Source organism: Pteropus vampyrus, unplaced genomic scaffold (genome assembly GCF_000151845.1).
Source record: "Pteropus vampyrus isolate Shadow unplaced genomic scaffold, Pvam_2.0 Scaffold81, whole genome shotgun sequence".
NCBI lineage: Eukaryota > Metazoa > Chordata > Mammalia > Chiroptera > Pteropodidae > Pteropus > Pteropus vampyrus.
Window position 1 is genome coordinate 5,900,144 of NW_011888862.1, and position 13,699 is coordinate 5,913,842.

Genomic DNA, 13,699 nt, shown 5'->3' on the forward strand with positions numbered 1-13,699 from the left:
TAACAAATATAATAATTTAACATATGAATTATTTAAATAACTATAATATATATCGAATGCACTACCCACATTGCAAGTACTCAATAGCTACGTATGGCTAGTGGCTATTGTATTGGACAGTGTAGTTCTAGAACATTCCATCATCTCAGAAAGTTCTGTTGGACAGCACTGGCCTAGAGGTTACTGAATGGACCAAGGGTTGAGATGTAATGGGCTTCACTCTCATCTCAAACTTTCGTTTTCTTCTTCCTGATATTCAATTTAAAACAAATCAAATTTTGTCACTGGGATTTCCCTGAAAATTTTGAGGTAGCTACTTAAAGGGCAATAGTATAGAGATACTCTTTAAACTTTGTGTCCTGAGTTACCTTTGTTAGATGATTTTTGACTCCTTGGACCTAACCTGAGTTCTTATTAGTTAAATGTTAACTCAAATTTTGATGAGCTGTTGAGCTTCTGATGACCTATTCGAACAACCAGTCATGTTCACTTTCTTCTTCGATTGCCGTTTTCCTTTACCTTATTGTTTGTGTACATTTTAGTTTTTGCAAAGAAAAGGAACAAAATATGATCTTAAGAGGAAGGAGGCAAGATGCCATACAGGAGTAGGAAAAGTGGAAGAATCTAATTTTCTGATTCTTATCTATTCCCATTTCCACATGGCCACAGCAGTATAATTCTGCTTAGCAGCTAGGACAAATTCTCACCAGATCGAGTGACCAAGTAGAATTTGGGCACAGTATTTCCAACAGCTGTGGATCTGCGGCTGCTTTTGTTGACATCCATGAACATTTTTGCAGTGCAGATTGCCCCCTAGGCCACCAATCGAAAGTCCAAGATTGAGAAGATCCTGTGTTATCATTGATTATCTTTTTATCAAAGTTGAATTACAAATTGTCTTATTTTGTACTCCCAAAAGAAGACCCTGACACAAGGATTCAATGCAAGCACTTTGTTTATGGGGCTAATTCCAGGAAACATTGGAGAAGAGAGAGGAAAAGGAAGGAATCAAGTAGGGTACACTGTCAAGCAAGTTTCCCAGTGCAAACTCTGGGATTCACACCTTTAGAATTATCTTACTGAAGAGTGAAAGAGCTAGGCATTTATACATCATTTCTCATCAATCGTTGGTTGAGGGATGCTGGGAGAAAGAGGGGAAACAGGTCACCATGGGTCTACCATGTCCATGGAGCAGAGAAATCCATCAGACAAAAAAAAATATATAGATTCAGGCATTCAGGCTGACATGCACGGAAACAGTGAGTGTTGAAGGACAAGAGTGGGGGCATTTACAGTGTCTTCTACATATACTTGTTTTTATTTTTAAGCAGACAAAAGACCTAAGACTCTCAAGAGTACAGCCCATCCATGTCCTAGTAGGGTTGATCCACTTCTGCAGAGGAGATAATGAGTCACTGCCAAATGGAAAAACAAAAGAATCATTAATGAGTAACTTGATCTCTGGTCAGAACATCTCAAATAGTTGAGAGTGAGGACAGAGCCTTTGGTATTAAATGCCTCTGAATCGAAAGGATGGGGAGACAGTGTTCTGGCTTTTGCACTAAAGAAGACAAGGAACAACTTATTTTAACCACTCGTTAGAGGATACATGGGCGGCTAGTGCATTCTGGAATTTCTGAGAGAGACTTACCAAATGTTTTCTGCTGAGACTGACGAAGCCAGACTGGGGCATCTGCGTGCCAGAAATATATGGTTGCATATGTGCCACTGTTTATCTGTTTGCAAAGTTTGCCATATGTTGACAGTGTGACATATGTTGAGCTGTACGGAAGATCAGTCAGAGAAAAAGAAGAGCCAGATTATAAGAAAGAGAGGGAGAAGGAGAAATATGGAAATGACAACAAACCCTTGTGACTTTGGCTAGATGGTAAATTCTTTAAGCATAAGGAGTGTATCTCACTTATCTTTAATTCCTACTGCCTACAGTTTTGCTGCCACATAGTAGATGCTCAATTAGTGCATCCTGAGGATGAACAGTTAGCACATGCAAGGTGCTTAGAACCATGTCCCTATATAGATGACGCATAAGTATAGATTGAATGAATGCATGAGAGGCTGTTTAGAGCTAGAGAGACTCTTGAAGTTTCATTATATCATTGTTTTACACATAAAACTGACTCTTGGAGGAGCATGAAAATGATGGTAGCCATGGCAGCCTCAGCACCTGGGTGTTGGAGCTGGTGTTCATGTCCCAATGTGTCATCCACTGCCTTCTTTACTGTACCGTTCTCACTGCTAGTGTCTGGACCCCATGCGTTCTTGTTGCAGCTGTCCCTGGTGCCCTTGGGCCTCTTATTGCATTCTAAGGCCATGCACAACTGGTAAGTTTATGGGCTGGTGACATACAAAATGATAAAACTCTTAGAAGAAAACATAAAGGAAAAGCTTCATGACATTGGATTTGGCAATGATTTCTTAGATAGCAAATCACGAGTAACAAAAGCAAAAATAGATAAATTGGACTACATAAAACTTAACTTTTGTTCATCAAAGTACATAATCAACAAAATGAAAAGTCAATTTACAGAATAGGAGAAAACATTGCAAATTACATATTTGATAAGAGGTTAATATCCAGAATATATAAAGAACTCCTATTACTCAAAAACAAACAAACAAAAATCAAATAACCCAATTAAAAAATGGGCAAAGGACTTGGATATACATTTCTCCAAAGATGATATACAGATGACCAATAAGCATATGAAAAGATGCTCAACATCACTAATCATCTGAGAAATGCAAATCTAAACCACAATGAGATATCAGCTCACACCCATTAGGATAGCTACTACCCCAAAAATAGAAAATACAAGTGTTGGTGGAGATGTGGAGAAGTTGGAACCCTTGTGCACTATTAGGGGGATTGTAAAATGGTACAACCACTATGAAAACCAGTATGGTGGTTACTCAAAAAATTAAAAATAGAACTATCATATGACCCAGAAATTACACTTCTGGATTTATTTCTGAAAGAATTGAAAGCAAGGCCTCATAGAGATATTTGCATACCCATGTATGCACTATTCATAATAGTCAAGAGGTGGAAGCAACCGAGATATCTAACAATAGATGAATGGATAAATAAAATATGGTGTATACATACAATGGAATACTATACAGACTTAAAAAGGAAGGAAATCCTATCACATGCTACAATATGGCTAAACCTTGAAGACATGCTAAGTGAAATAAACCAGTCACAAAAGGACAAATACTGTGTGATTCCACTTATATGAGGCATCAAAAGTAGTCAAATTCATAGATATAGAAAGTAGAATGGTGGTTACTTGGGTCTTGGAGAAGTAAGGCGAAGGGAACTTGTTGTTCAATGAGTATAGGGTTTCAGTCTGCAAGATGAAAAAGTTCTGAAGACCTGTTTCATAACAATGTAAATATACTCAACACTTTCTGTGCAAACCCATTTCTGTTTTTCAAGCTGGCTACCTATTAGGCTTTGCCTAATAGGCAGTAGAGTAGACTAGAAGGCTATGGAAGGAAGGAAGGACATTCTCCTTTCTGTTTGCTTCTTGTTCCAATGAGGATCATACCAGAAGCATAGCTCCTTGGCTGTAGTAGTACCTTCTTGTAGCAGCTAAATCCAGTTTGCAGTTTTCTGACACTCCAGATCTACTTCATTGTCACCCCATCCCCTCACACAAGAAACAATAGCACCACTGGCTCATGCCACACCTTCAGAGGTCTAGGTCCCAGCCCCACAGATTGGGGACTGCTACATTTTGATAATTTTGAACTCTTTCCTTTGTTCCCCAGCCCCAGGAGTGGTAGCTGCCACTACTAGGTGCTACCTCTGTGATAACTTCAGTGTTCTTTGTTTGCCTTTTCAGTTACCTAATTAACAACTTTATATTTAGTTAACAATTCTTTATATTGAAATTCTCTTTGTTAAAATAACTAGTGTCATTTCTGTCTCCCAGCTAGACTTTGGTTGATACAGATTTCATTCAGCTTTTTAAATCTGTATTCCGTGGGAGTGCTGGTTTGAATTACTACTTTCCCATTACCAAAATTGGAAGCCTCTCAAATGCTATTGTTATGTTAGATGAACAAGTCTCCATGTAGTCTTTGCTTTTGCCCCAAGATAGATGATGAGGAGGTCCTCTTTCTGTAAAGTGTCCTTATCCTGTTTCATGGAGGGAAACTTTTAGCTCTCTTAGGAAAGATGTACAATTCTGATACCAGAGGATGTACCCCTTTCAAACTGGATACAAGGTAGGGTGCCCTGGCCTGAGTTTGAGGCTTCATGAAGAACAGCTGACATGGTCACTGAACTACAGGCAGTGTCAGCATGAGTTTGGTCCTGCCACTTCATTACTGGATTTTGACTCAGGCTGCAGATATGGCCCACTAACCACCTTGGCTTCATAGGCTCCCAGTGATGTAGATGGAAAGGGCATTGGCAATCATCTGGTCCAATGCTACCCATTTCTAAATGAAGAAACTGATTCTAGAGGTCTCATGGCCCAATGAATAGAAAGTCAGTAGTAGGACAGCCAGAGTTCTGACTCCATTCCATTCTTTTCAGTCTTGACTTCAGTTTCTTACATGCCTACATGCCCACTCTCCTGCAGCCAATCTTCTGTCCTATTTCCTCCTGGCAATCCTTCCAGTCTCTGTCCACTCTTCCAGTCCCTCGTTCTCCCCTCCTCCCTAATGCATATTTTGCTCCAGCTAAGCTAAGCTAAGCTAAGCTCTTCCTTGAATATAGCTTTGATCTCCTTTCCTCTGGACCTTTCCCCATTGTTTCTTCTGCCTAGGATTCCCTTCCTTCCTGATTTGTCAAAGTCCCAACCATCTTCAGAGTCAATCCAAATGGCACTCCATCATGCATCCTTCTATAGAATATAAGGCTGGAAATAATTTCTCCATCTTCTGTATTGCTATGACAATCTTTATTTCTATCAGACCATCCATTAGTTCTGCCTTGTAGTATAGTTATTTATGCTCATCATTCTTTATAAAATTATAATCCACTTGCATGCAGAGATTCTTTTATCTTTGATCATCTTCAGTGCCTATCATAGAAGCCTCAACATAGTAATAATAATAATTAGCAATTATTGAGTGTTTACTATATATTAAGTATCATCTTCAAAGGTTTACATGAATTGGCTCATTTACTTCTCCCAATAACTCTGTGAAGTAAGTACTATTATTATTCTCATTTTACGCATGAGGAACCTGAAACACAGAGAAGTTAAGAAACTTGCCTAAGATAACACAGGTGGGTAGTAAGTCTCAGGGCTGCTGATGCCTAAATTCAAGCTCTTACCAAAATGTTATACTTCCTTCTAAGGACCATCAGAGAATTTGAATATTACACTGTTAGTAAATACTGAAAACATTTTTATTTGAAAAAAAAATTAGATATTGGAATCTATAAGGATAGCTGGATTCCCGAAAGAAAGCAAAAGCAAACACTAAATAAAAGACTAAGATCACCCACATTTTTCCTCTGTAAAAAGTCAAATTATTTAAAAATTTTAATCTCCCTCTATCTAAAGAGTAAAGTGTAAGTCCACATCCCTCCCCCAAATGATTATATAAAGTGTAGTATTGTTTATAAAACCTTTAAATCCATGGATGAATAGAGAACAACATGAGTCATTATTAGTTGGCTTAAATTTTATGAGACCCCTCGTGGGTTCAGAAGGGCTGGTATCACCTCAGGAGTCTGCCATTCTTGGGTGGATGTGGACTAATTATGTTTTATTTTTATCACTTAAAATGGGACATAGATAACTACAGCAATTTCAATTCTGTGGGATCCTAAAGATTAGTATGGGCCCCTTTTCTTCTCTGAACCCCCAAACCACTAGCTAGTTGTTTGCAAGGATACATAACCAACCAATTCTCAGAACAGAGCCTTCTGAAGCATTTGGCTGGAAGAAACCTGAGGAGTTAGATCACAGCTGGCCAGAGTCACTATTGTATTTTACTTGGAGAAAATACAAGGAGGTGATGGGTTAGCAGCAAGGTCCGACAGCTTTGGGTTTACCTGAGAGGATGTATGGTGAAGTGTTAAAGCAACAGACAGAACCCAGATTTCCCATCTGTCCACCACTGCCGTTTAATAGTTTGATGACTTTGCCTAAGCTACCTAGACTCTCTAAGCTGCACTTTCCTCCTGTGTCAAATGGGGATAATGATACTCATCTTAAAAGGTTGTTATGATGACTTAATAGCATAGTTTGACTTCCCAAACCTGAGTCACTCACATATCACCATATCAGTCAGTGTAATTTTGGGAAAGTTTAGTAAAGGGATCTGTTACAAAATTGTGGGCAGGGTTCAAAGAAGCCAGCTAAGGGATGGTGCAGGACTCAAGGCTAGCAATTGCAGTGGCTGTTACCATGCAAGTCCTGAAAAGGGCAAGAGGAGAAAGCGTAGACAAAACTTGTGAGTTGTTTAGAGAAGGCTACAAGACCATGCTCTAGTCAACCTGCAGCAACTCTTGCTGGAGAGGAAGCTGGATACTGAAGAAGTTCACTCTCCTCCCCCCACCCCCACCTCCAGCAGGAGCTCCCCTTTCGCTGACTCCAGCCAGAAGCAAGGGAGCCTGTGATGTGAGCCAAAAGACCAGCTTCCCAGGGAGGAAGAGGGGAGAAAATAGGTGAGTGAGGAGGAGCAAGTGGAACCAATCCAGCACATTGCCTCTTAGCATTTGCCCATTTCCCCACTTAAGTCCCCATTCTATCAACTGAAATACATTTAGTTTAAAAAGGAGACTTCCTAAGTCCTATCCTAAGCAGTGATATCCATGGATGTGCTAGCTTTTTCTCTATAATATACACTTTGAGAAGCTTGACCTCAGTTCAGCAATTGGAATATAGTAAATACTAAATAAAGTGATCATGTCTGTTGCTGGAAGTCACAGATGGAACACCTTGCACACAGTGAAATTTTTAAAAATACATGTTAATACTAAAAGTGCAATCTTTTCTCAATGTATTTTCTAACTGGAGATTGCTAATTTATAGAAAAGATGATATAAATGAGTTTTGTGTATTTGCTTTATAACTGGCCTACCTTAATGAATTTGATTATTTAGGCCATTGGTTTTTCATTAGATTCTTTTGGCTTCTTCAGACAAACAAGTACATCATGTAGGAATGGTGACAAGTTTTTCCACCTGATGCTATTTAACATCTTATAGTGGCTAGAACCTACAAGGCAATACTAGACAGCAATGGAACAACAATGGTGATATCAAGAGTCCTTACTTTAATGGAAATGCTTCTAGCTTTTTTGTTGTTTGTTGAAACATTACACATGTTGTTGGCTGTTGGTTTACGATTCTTTATCTTGTTAAGGAAGTGTCCTTATATTCTTAGTTGACTAAGAATTATTAAGCAGGAATGGGTATTATGTCTTATCAAATGCCTTAGGCATTTATTGAGACCTTACAATCCTGCAATAAATCCTCCTGGATTATGATGTATAATTCTTTTAGTATATTGCTTTACTATTTTTTTTCCTAGAAAAGTTACATCTTGGTTGAACAAAAGGAGAGTGTGTATGCCTAAAAGTCATTTTTAGGATTATGAAGGACTAAAAGGAGCACACAAAATTAAAATGCAAATTATTTATTCTGGTAAATAATACATATGTAAGAGTGAAATTGTATATCATACATTCAATAATGTTTAAAATAATGTTGTATAAGAAATAACTGTAGTTGCAGGCTCCCAACAAAATGGGAACATTCCTCAACAGTCTGCTGGCTACTGAGACTTTCTTTTACCTCCAGCACCTTAGCAGTTTCTCAAAGAACATAAAATTTGGACTGAAATTTGGAAGATTCTGGATATTCAGAATTGAATATTCAGGATAGACTTCGAAGCTGAGATAAATTTGGGCCTTGCAGATCTACCTAATTTTCTGAAATTAGATCTAGCATCAGACTTTACTCTTTTGTTGCCACTTGGGGTAGGTAAATTTATCCCAGTATGATCAAGGACAACTAATTAAACAAATGACAAGCCGAAATATAATACAAGAAAGCTGTAGGTATGCTGTGAAAGTTGTACATGGGGGTGGGGGTACATGCATATGCATAGATGGGATGCAAGCCTAGCTTGTATTCTGCATAAATCCAAGCCACCCTGTTTCCATCTCAGCTCGGTGCTGCATTCAGAAGAAACACCACTTCAACAACCCCAAATTATTGAAAAAGTATTTAATTTTTCCTTGTAGTATCAACAAAATGTAAAGAAGCAATCCCATTCGTAACCCAAAGCCAAGTTCTTCTTCGCTCATCTTTCTCTCCCAAATCCCATTTCATCACAACCCCATAGTTGCCCCTCTTTTTCCTGATTCTCAAAAGGTCCTTAGGCTTTCTCTCCTTTGCCATCTCTCACCTAGATCCATTTTTTTCTCTGCCCTTCCCATCGTAAAGCAATCAAGCTCTTTCCAGTTCAGTGTCTCACCCATTGCCCAGATCTATACATTGAGGCCCAAGAACTCTCAGGGAAAGGCAAAACCCTTAGCAGGCAAGATTTTTATTTTGTTTTGTTTTCCTATAACACATACAGAGACAATATTCCCAGGCAATCCTTAGCCTCTGCTTACCTAGGAACTTAATTTTCCTCCTCCGGGAAACATTTCACCATGTTCTAATTTGACAAATTTAAATCCCCTCACCCCGACCAACTCAATTATAGAACAGTTAACGAACAACAAAGAGGTCAAAAGCAGGGAGATGAAGAGAGACCTGCTAGTCCAGGACCTGGAAAAGGAACTCTGTGAGTAATAGAGTGTTGGGTCTGTTGGCAAAATTGTGGTCACAAAAAGTGCCGTCTTTTCTACTTGGCCTGGTTCCCCTGAAGCTGAAGTTTCCCAAAAAGTATTATTAAGGCCTCAAGAAAGACATGCAGGAAGAACAAGGCGGAATTAAGCTGTCTTTCTGCTTCTTAAAGCTGGAGGGTTTTCAAGGGTTGAGATACATCTAGATGGAGGATGAGGGCCTTGTCTGCGTTGGGTGGTTTCCATCCCAGCCCTTGCCCTCTGCCATCATCCTCTCAGTCTCTAAAGCCCAGACACCCCCTCCAGCAGAGTGAGGAGCCTATTTTTAAAAGACCAGCCGTACTCTGAATGAATAATGACTTCTCTTTTTCTCCACCCGGTGCCAATCAGTGACTCATCAACCATTTTCTAAATGACTATGTTTTCATTCCCCAGTTTCCTTTGCACTGCGATATTAGAGAAGATTAAATGCAGCCCCTAGCTGCCTCTCTCTGCTTTTCTGCATCTTGTTTTAGAATGGTAATGCCCCCAAAATAGAAGCGTTTCATTGAATGCTGATCATTTGGTGACAAGTGAAAACACATGCACACACACACACACACACACACACACACACACACGCACACACACACACCATGGGCTGTGGTGTTAGGGAAAGGTCTATATGACTTCCAGGATGATGCTGGGTGAAAATAGAAGAAAGTGGAATCTTTTTTTAAACACCTACAGCACCTGGTCTTCCTAGGTGGTCTCCCATCCAAGTACTAACCAGGCCCGACCCTGCTTAGCTTCCAAGATCAGACGAGATTGGGCGCATTCAGGGTGGCATGGCCATAGACAGAAAGTGAAATCTTGGACTATGAAAAATGTGATATCTCAACTGGACTCCATTCCCTGACCCCCACCTCACCCCTGATTTCTGGGCTAAAGCCCTTTATTAATGACCCCCGACCGCATTTTGTATAGTCGCTTTCTACTTTGTGCTATTTTTTGACTACCAAAGGTTTGTTTTCCTTTATGAGCACTTCTGCTCTCCCCAACTCTCTTTTTCTATCCTCTCATCATATCTCTTTCTAGTTCTCTGTGGTCCTGTTGGCGGCCACAAGGAAAACTCTATTTCTTTGCTAGGGTTTTCTCTTCCTACCCCTACTTCTGGACATGACTTTCCAAAATGAGCAAAGAGAGAGTTTGGATGGTGAACATAATCCCTTCATCATTTCTGGGATAATTATAGTCAGCCTATCCTTCTGCTAATGGGCATGTGGTCTTATCTCTTGACAAAACAAAACAAACAAAAAACAAAAAAAACCACACCAATACCACTCCTTAGAAGTCCCTCCTCTACTGTGCCGGATATCTTCTATTCGCCCTTCTCCACCCTTCTCCAGCTTGCTCTGTGGCTGGGGTACTTGATCTGTGTAGATGATGTCAGCAGGGTTCCCTCGTCCACGGGCTTCCAGTTGGGTTCAAACTATGGAGAATTCTGGAAGTAAATCAGAGAGTAGGAGGACAGTAAGGTCCAGATATTTATTCTGCTCAGTTTCCTCGTTGGGCTGACTCTGTTCCTTGACCTAAGGTTACTGTTTCTTTCAAGGGAGCCTATGTGCCTCTCTCCTTCTGGCAGCTTCTCTCTCCTGTCATCCCTTTAGGCCTAGGGGTGGTAACAGCTCTGCTGCTACTTGCCCTGCATTTTCCCACACACTGCCATTGCATAATTAGTCCCTTTGTAAAAGAAACCTCTTCAAACCATCCTCACTGGAATGTGCCATCTGTTTCCTGTTGGGACCCTGTCTGGCCCTATCCTCCTTTCTTCTCCACTCCCATCCCACACCTTGGCCCTACTTGACTCTGATTTTTCTCTCTCCTCCTGCAAGCACGTTCTGGCCTCCTCAGGCCTCTAACATGATTCATGGTAGGCCTTCCAAAACACCTGCTGACCCTTTGGGAAACAGCACCAAAGGGGCTACAGTAAAAGTAATGAGCTTTTCTGGAGCAAGAAGCACAGCACTCAGAAGTGTTCAGACTTATACTCTGAGTGTGATGCTCATGAGTATCAGTTGGCCAACATATACTTGCTGAGAAGAAAGGCTAAGGATAGATATGGAGCTGGATTATTGTCTATGCCCTCAAACTCTCCACATTACAATCTACTTGTTCTGAGCCTGTGGAACTTCTTATTCTGTGGATCATTCTCAAATCATTTAAGGCCACAGGATATCTATAGCAACTGAATCTCAATGATCATAATCATCATAATGGCTGCCAATTACTGAGTGCCAACTCTCAGCCAGGCACTGTGCCTGGTGTTTTGCCTCTGTAAATCAAATGGAAGTTTCCATCTCACTTGTAAGGTTGCTTCCCCACAGTATTTGGAAAAGAGAAAGATTGAATCCTAGTCCATTCTCAAGTTGTCCACCTGCATTACTTGGCTTTCCTGAGTTGTGTGTACTCAAGAGTCCAGCAGGGGGCGCTACAAACTTCACTGTGGGTGGAGGTCTGGAATTTGGGAGGACCTTACTTGGTAAGTTGCGGTTCCCTCTACAAGGACCTCTGGGAGCTTTAGGAGCAATTGGGAGTCTCAACTCTCACTTTCCTCCCTAACACAGCCAGAAAGTTATGCAGATCTGTCAGTCTGTGCTCAAAATTTCAGGAGCCTCAAAGGGGAAAAACCACATGTTTTTTTCAAAGGAAAGAATGAGAAACCTCAGGAACCCTCAAGGAGTTTAATCTTTCACAGGGGGACTCTTAGAAGCACATTCCAGTTCCTGTCCTTGCTACCTGGCCCTCAAGTCTGCTCCTGTCTATGGAATCCCCTCCTTCTTCCAACTCTGCTTTTTGCCTTTTGGAAATGTTTATTGTTGGAGCCGTTCTCACCCAGAATACATACCTTTTCCCCAGCAGGACCTTTCCTTCAGTGTGTTGGTCAATGAGTACTTCTGCAGTCTCCTGCTGTCTTCTGTCCACTCTCCCTCAAGATCTGCATGCCTAGGTTGGGGACCACTTTGAGGGCCATTGCATTTCTTAGCTAAGGTCCCTCCTCTGCCCTGATCTTTGTCTGGATTGGAGGTTGGTTTCATTCTCAGTTTCTTATACCTTAGCTCTTAACCCTCACAGACCTCTGGATCTTTTCTCACATTTCGTACTCCAGTGAATTACTAATAAATCTTGGGACCTATGAATTGGCTTTCTTCTTTTCTCTCTCATGCGTGTATCACATGTATCGCCAAGTCCTGGAGATGTTGTCTCCTTGACTTTTTTTTGGAAACTACGTACTGCATCTGACTACATCTATAGTAGCCGACCCAAATAAGGGGTTATTTTTCTCACAATACAAGAAGTCTGGAAGAGGGGGTTCCAGGTCTGGGGCAGCACTCTGCTTTCTCATATTCCAGGAGCCTTATCCCTCTGCACGAGGCTTCCATCCTTATGAATGTCACAGGCATAGGACTGCCCTTCCATCTCAGTCTTGAGTCCATTCTCCAGGGCCAAAGAAGGAAGAAGCAGAAAGGCACAGCAACCGTATTGGGAAAGCAAAAACATTCCTAGAAATCTCTAGCAGATGTCCATGTAGACATCTTTATCCAGAATTGCAACATCTGACCAACCTTGAATGCTAGGGAGTCTAGGATGGTGAGTAGATTGGCTGGCCCCATAGCCACCTGGAACAAAATTGAGATTCTATTAGAAAAGAAGAAAGGGTAAGCAAATGATAGTGTTTGCCACTGTAGCAAAACTACACAAGACCTATGAGTGGTTCAAAATGAATCCTTGTTTCCCAAGAGCAAATAAAGTCAAATTTAAAATAAAATGGAAAATAATTTTAAAAACTCAAATTCCTTTTTTTGGGGTCTTTTTCACTTTCTTCATGCTTTTATTATGACTTTCCTAGCAACCAGGGATGAAGTTCTCCCGAAAGTCAGTAGGAAATACTTTAAACATGTCTCAAAACAGGTCGAAATGAGCCTGTAATCCAGATACTTACTTACCACTTTTTTTCAACAGAATTCTTGGACAACTGTATTTTTGTCTTAGTGCCCATCTGTACACTAGTGAATGTGTAGCATGGTTACCTTTTAAATTCTTTTTCTCTTAAGTAGGAAATTCGTACTCCTGCAATGTTTCTGCTGGTGTTGCTGTTACTATAGGAGACTCCTAGGTGCTTTCGTTCCTCACAGTGAGTCTTGTGTTTCTCCATGGAGAAGCTTTCATTATTTCCAAACTCTTATTGAACCCATTATGAGACCACTGAGACAGGATAGAAATAAAAATGTCTACTTTGTGCACTGGGCTGTTATTCCTGGATCTTTACAGTTGAGGTGGAGAAAGAAAACACCTTCGGAAAAATAATTTAAGAGGCTTGGCTGCTTGGTTGTCTCATGTTTGATCCCAGGAGCCCTGTAGTTCATATGCAAATATGAAAAGGACCACATAAGTAAATTTCAGTTACGTTTTTTATTTCAAAATCTCCTGCTGACAAAATCACCCTTCCCACCAAGGGTCATCTCGTTGCACAATTTAAAGGCTGTCCTATCCAGTAAAGTGCCTTTATGCCGAGAGTTCTGGATTTTCATTTACAGAGTTCTTTCTCTGAGTGGTCATGCTGGGCTTGAATTAGTGTGTTGACCTTTTTGTGCCTTTCTGTTCCCCATTCGTAAAAAAAAAAATGGCTCTAGTATTTGGTTGTATTGACGTGGAGGCACTGAGTCAAATATCCTGACCCCCAAATACTTAAGTCACATCAGCAGCATCATTTTCCAAGATAAGATACCATTTCTGCAGGTAGATTTGTTAGTCACGTTGATCGGAAGGGCGTAATGGTTTTTTCCAAAGAACGAGACTCGTGCCCATTATTGCTGATTGGCTAGATATTGGTTTTCTTGTTTGTTTGTTATAGCCCGTCTAATTAAATATC

At 40.5% G+C, this 13,699-nt stretch overlaps 1 non-coding gene across 1 annotated transcript; it reads right to left on the reverse strand.

Annotated features, from left to right (window-relative positions):
* Nucleotides 1–9,507: 9,507 nt before the first annotated feature.
* On the reverse strand, nucleotides 9,508–9,626 carry LOC111741697. Its single transcript, XR_002781064.1, has one exon. It is a non-coding gene; the product is annotated as a 5S ribosomal RNA (ribosomal RNA).
* Between the last annotated feature and the right edge of the window lie 4,073 nt (nucleotides 9,627–13,699).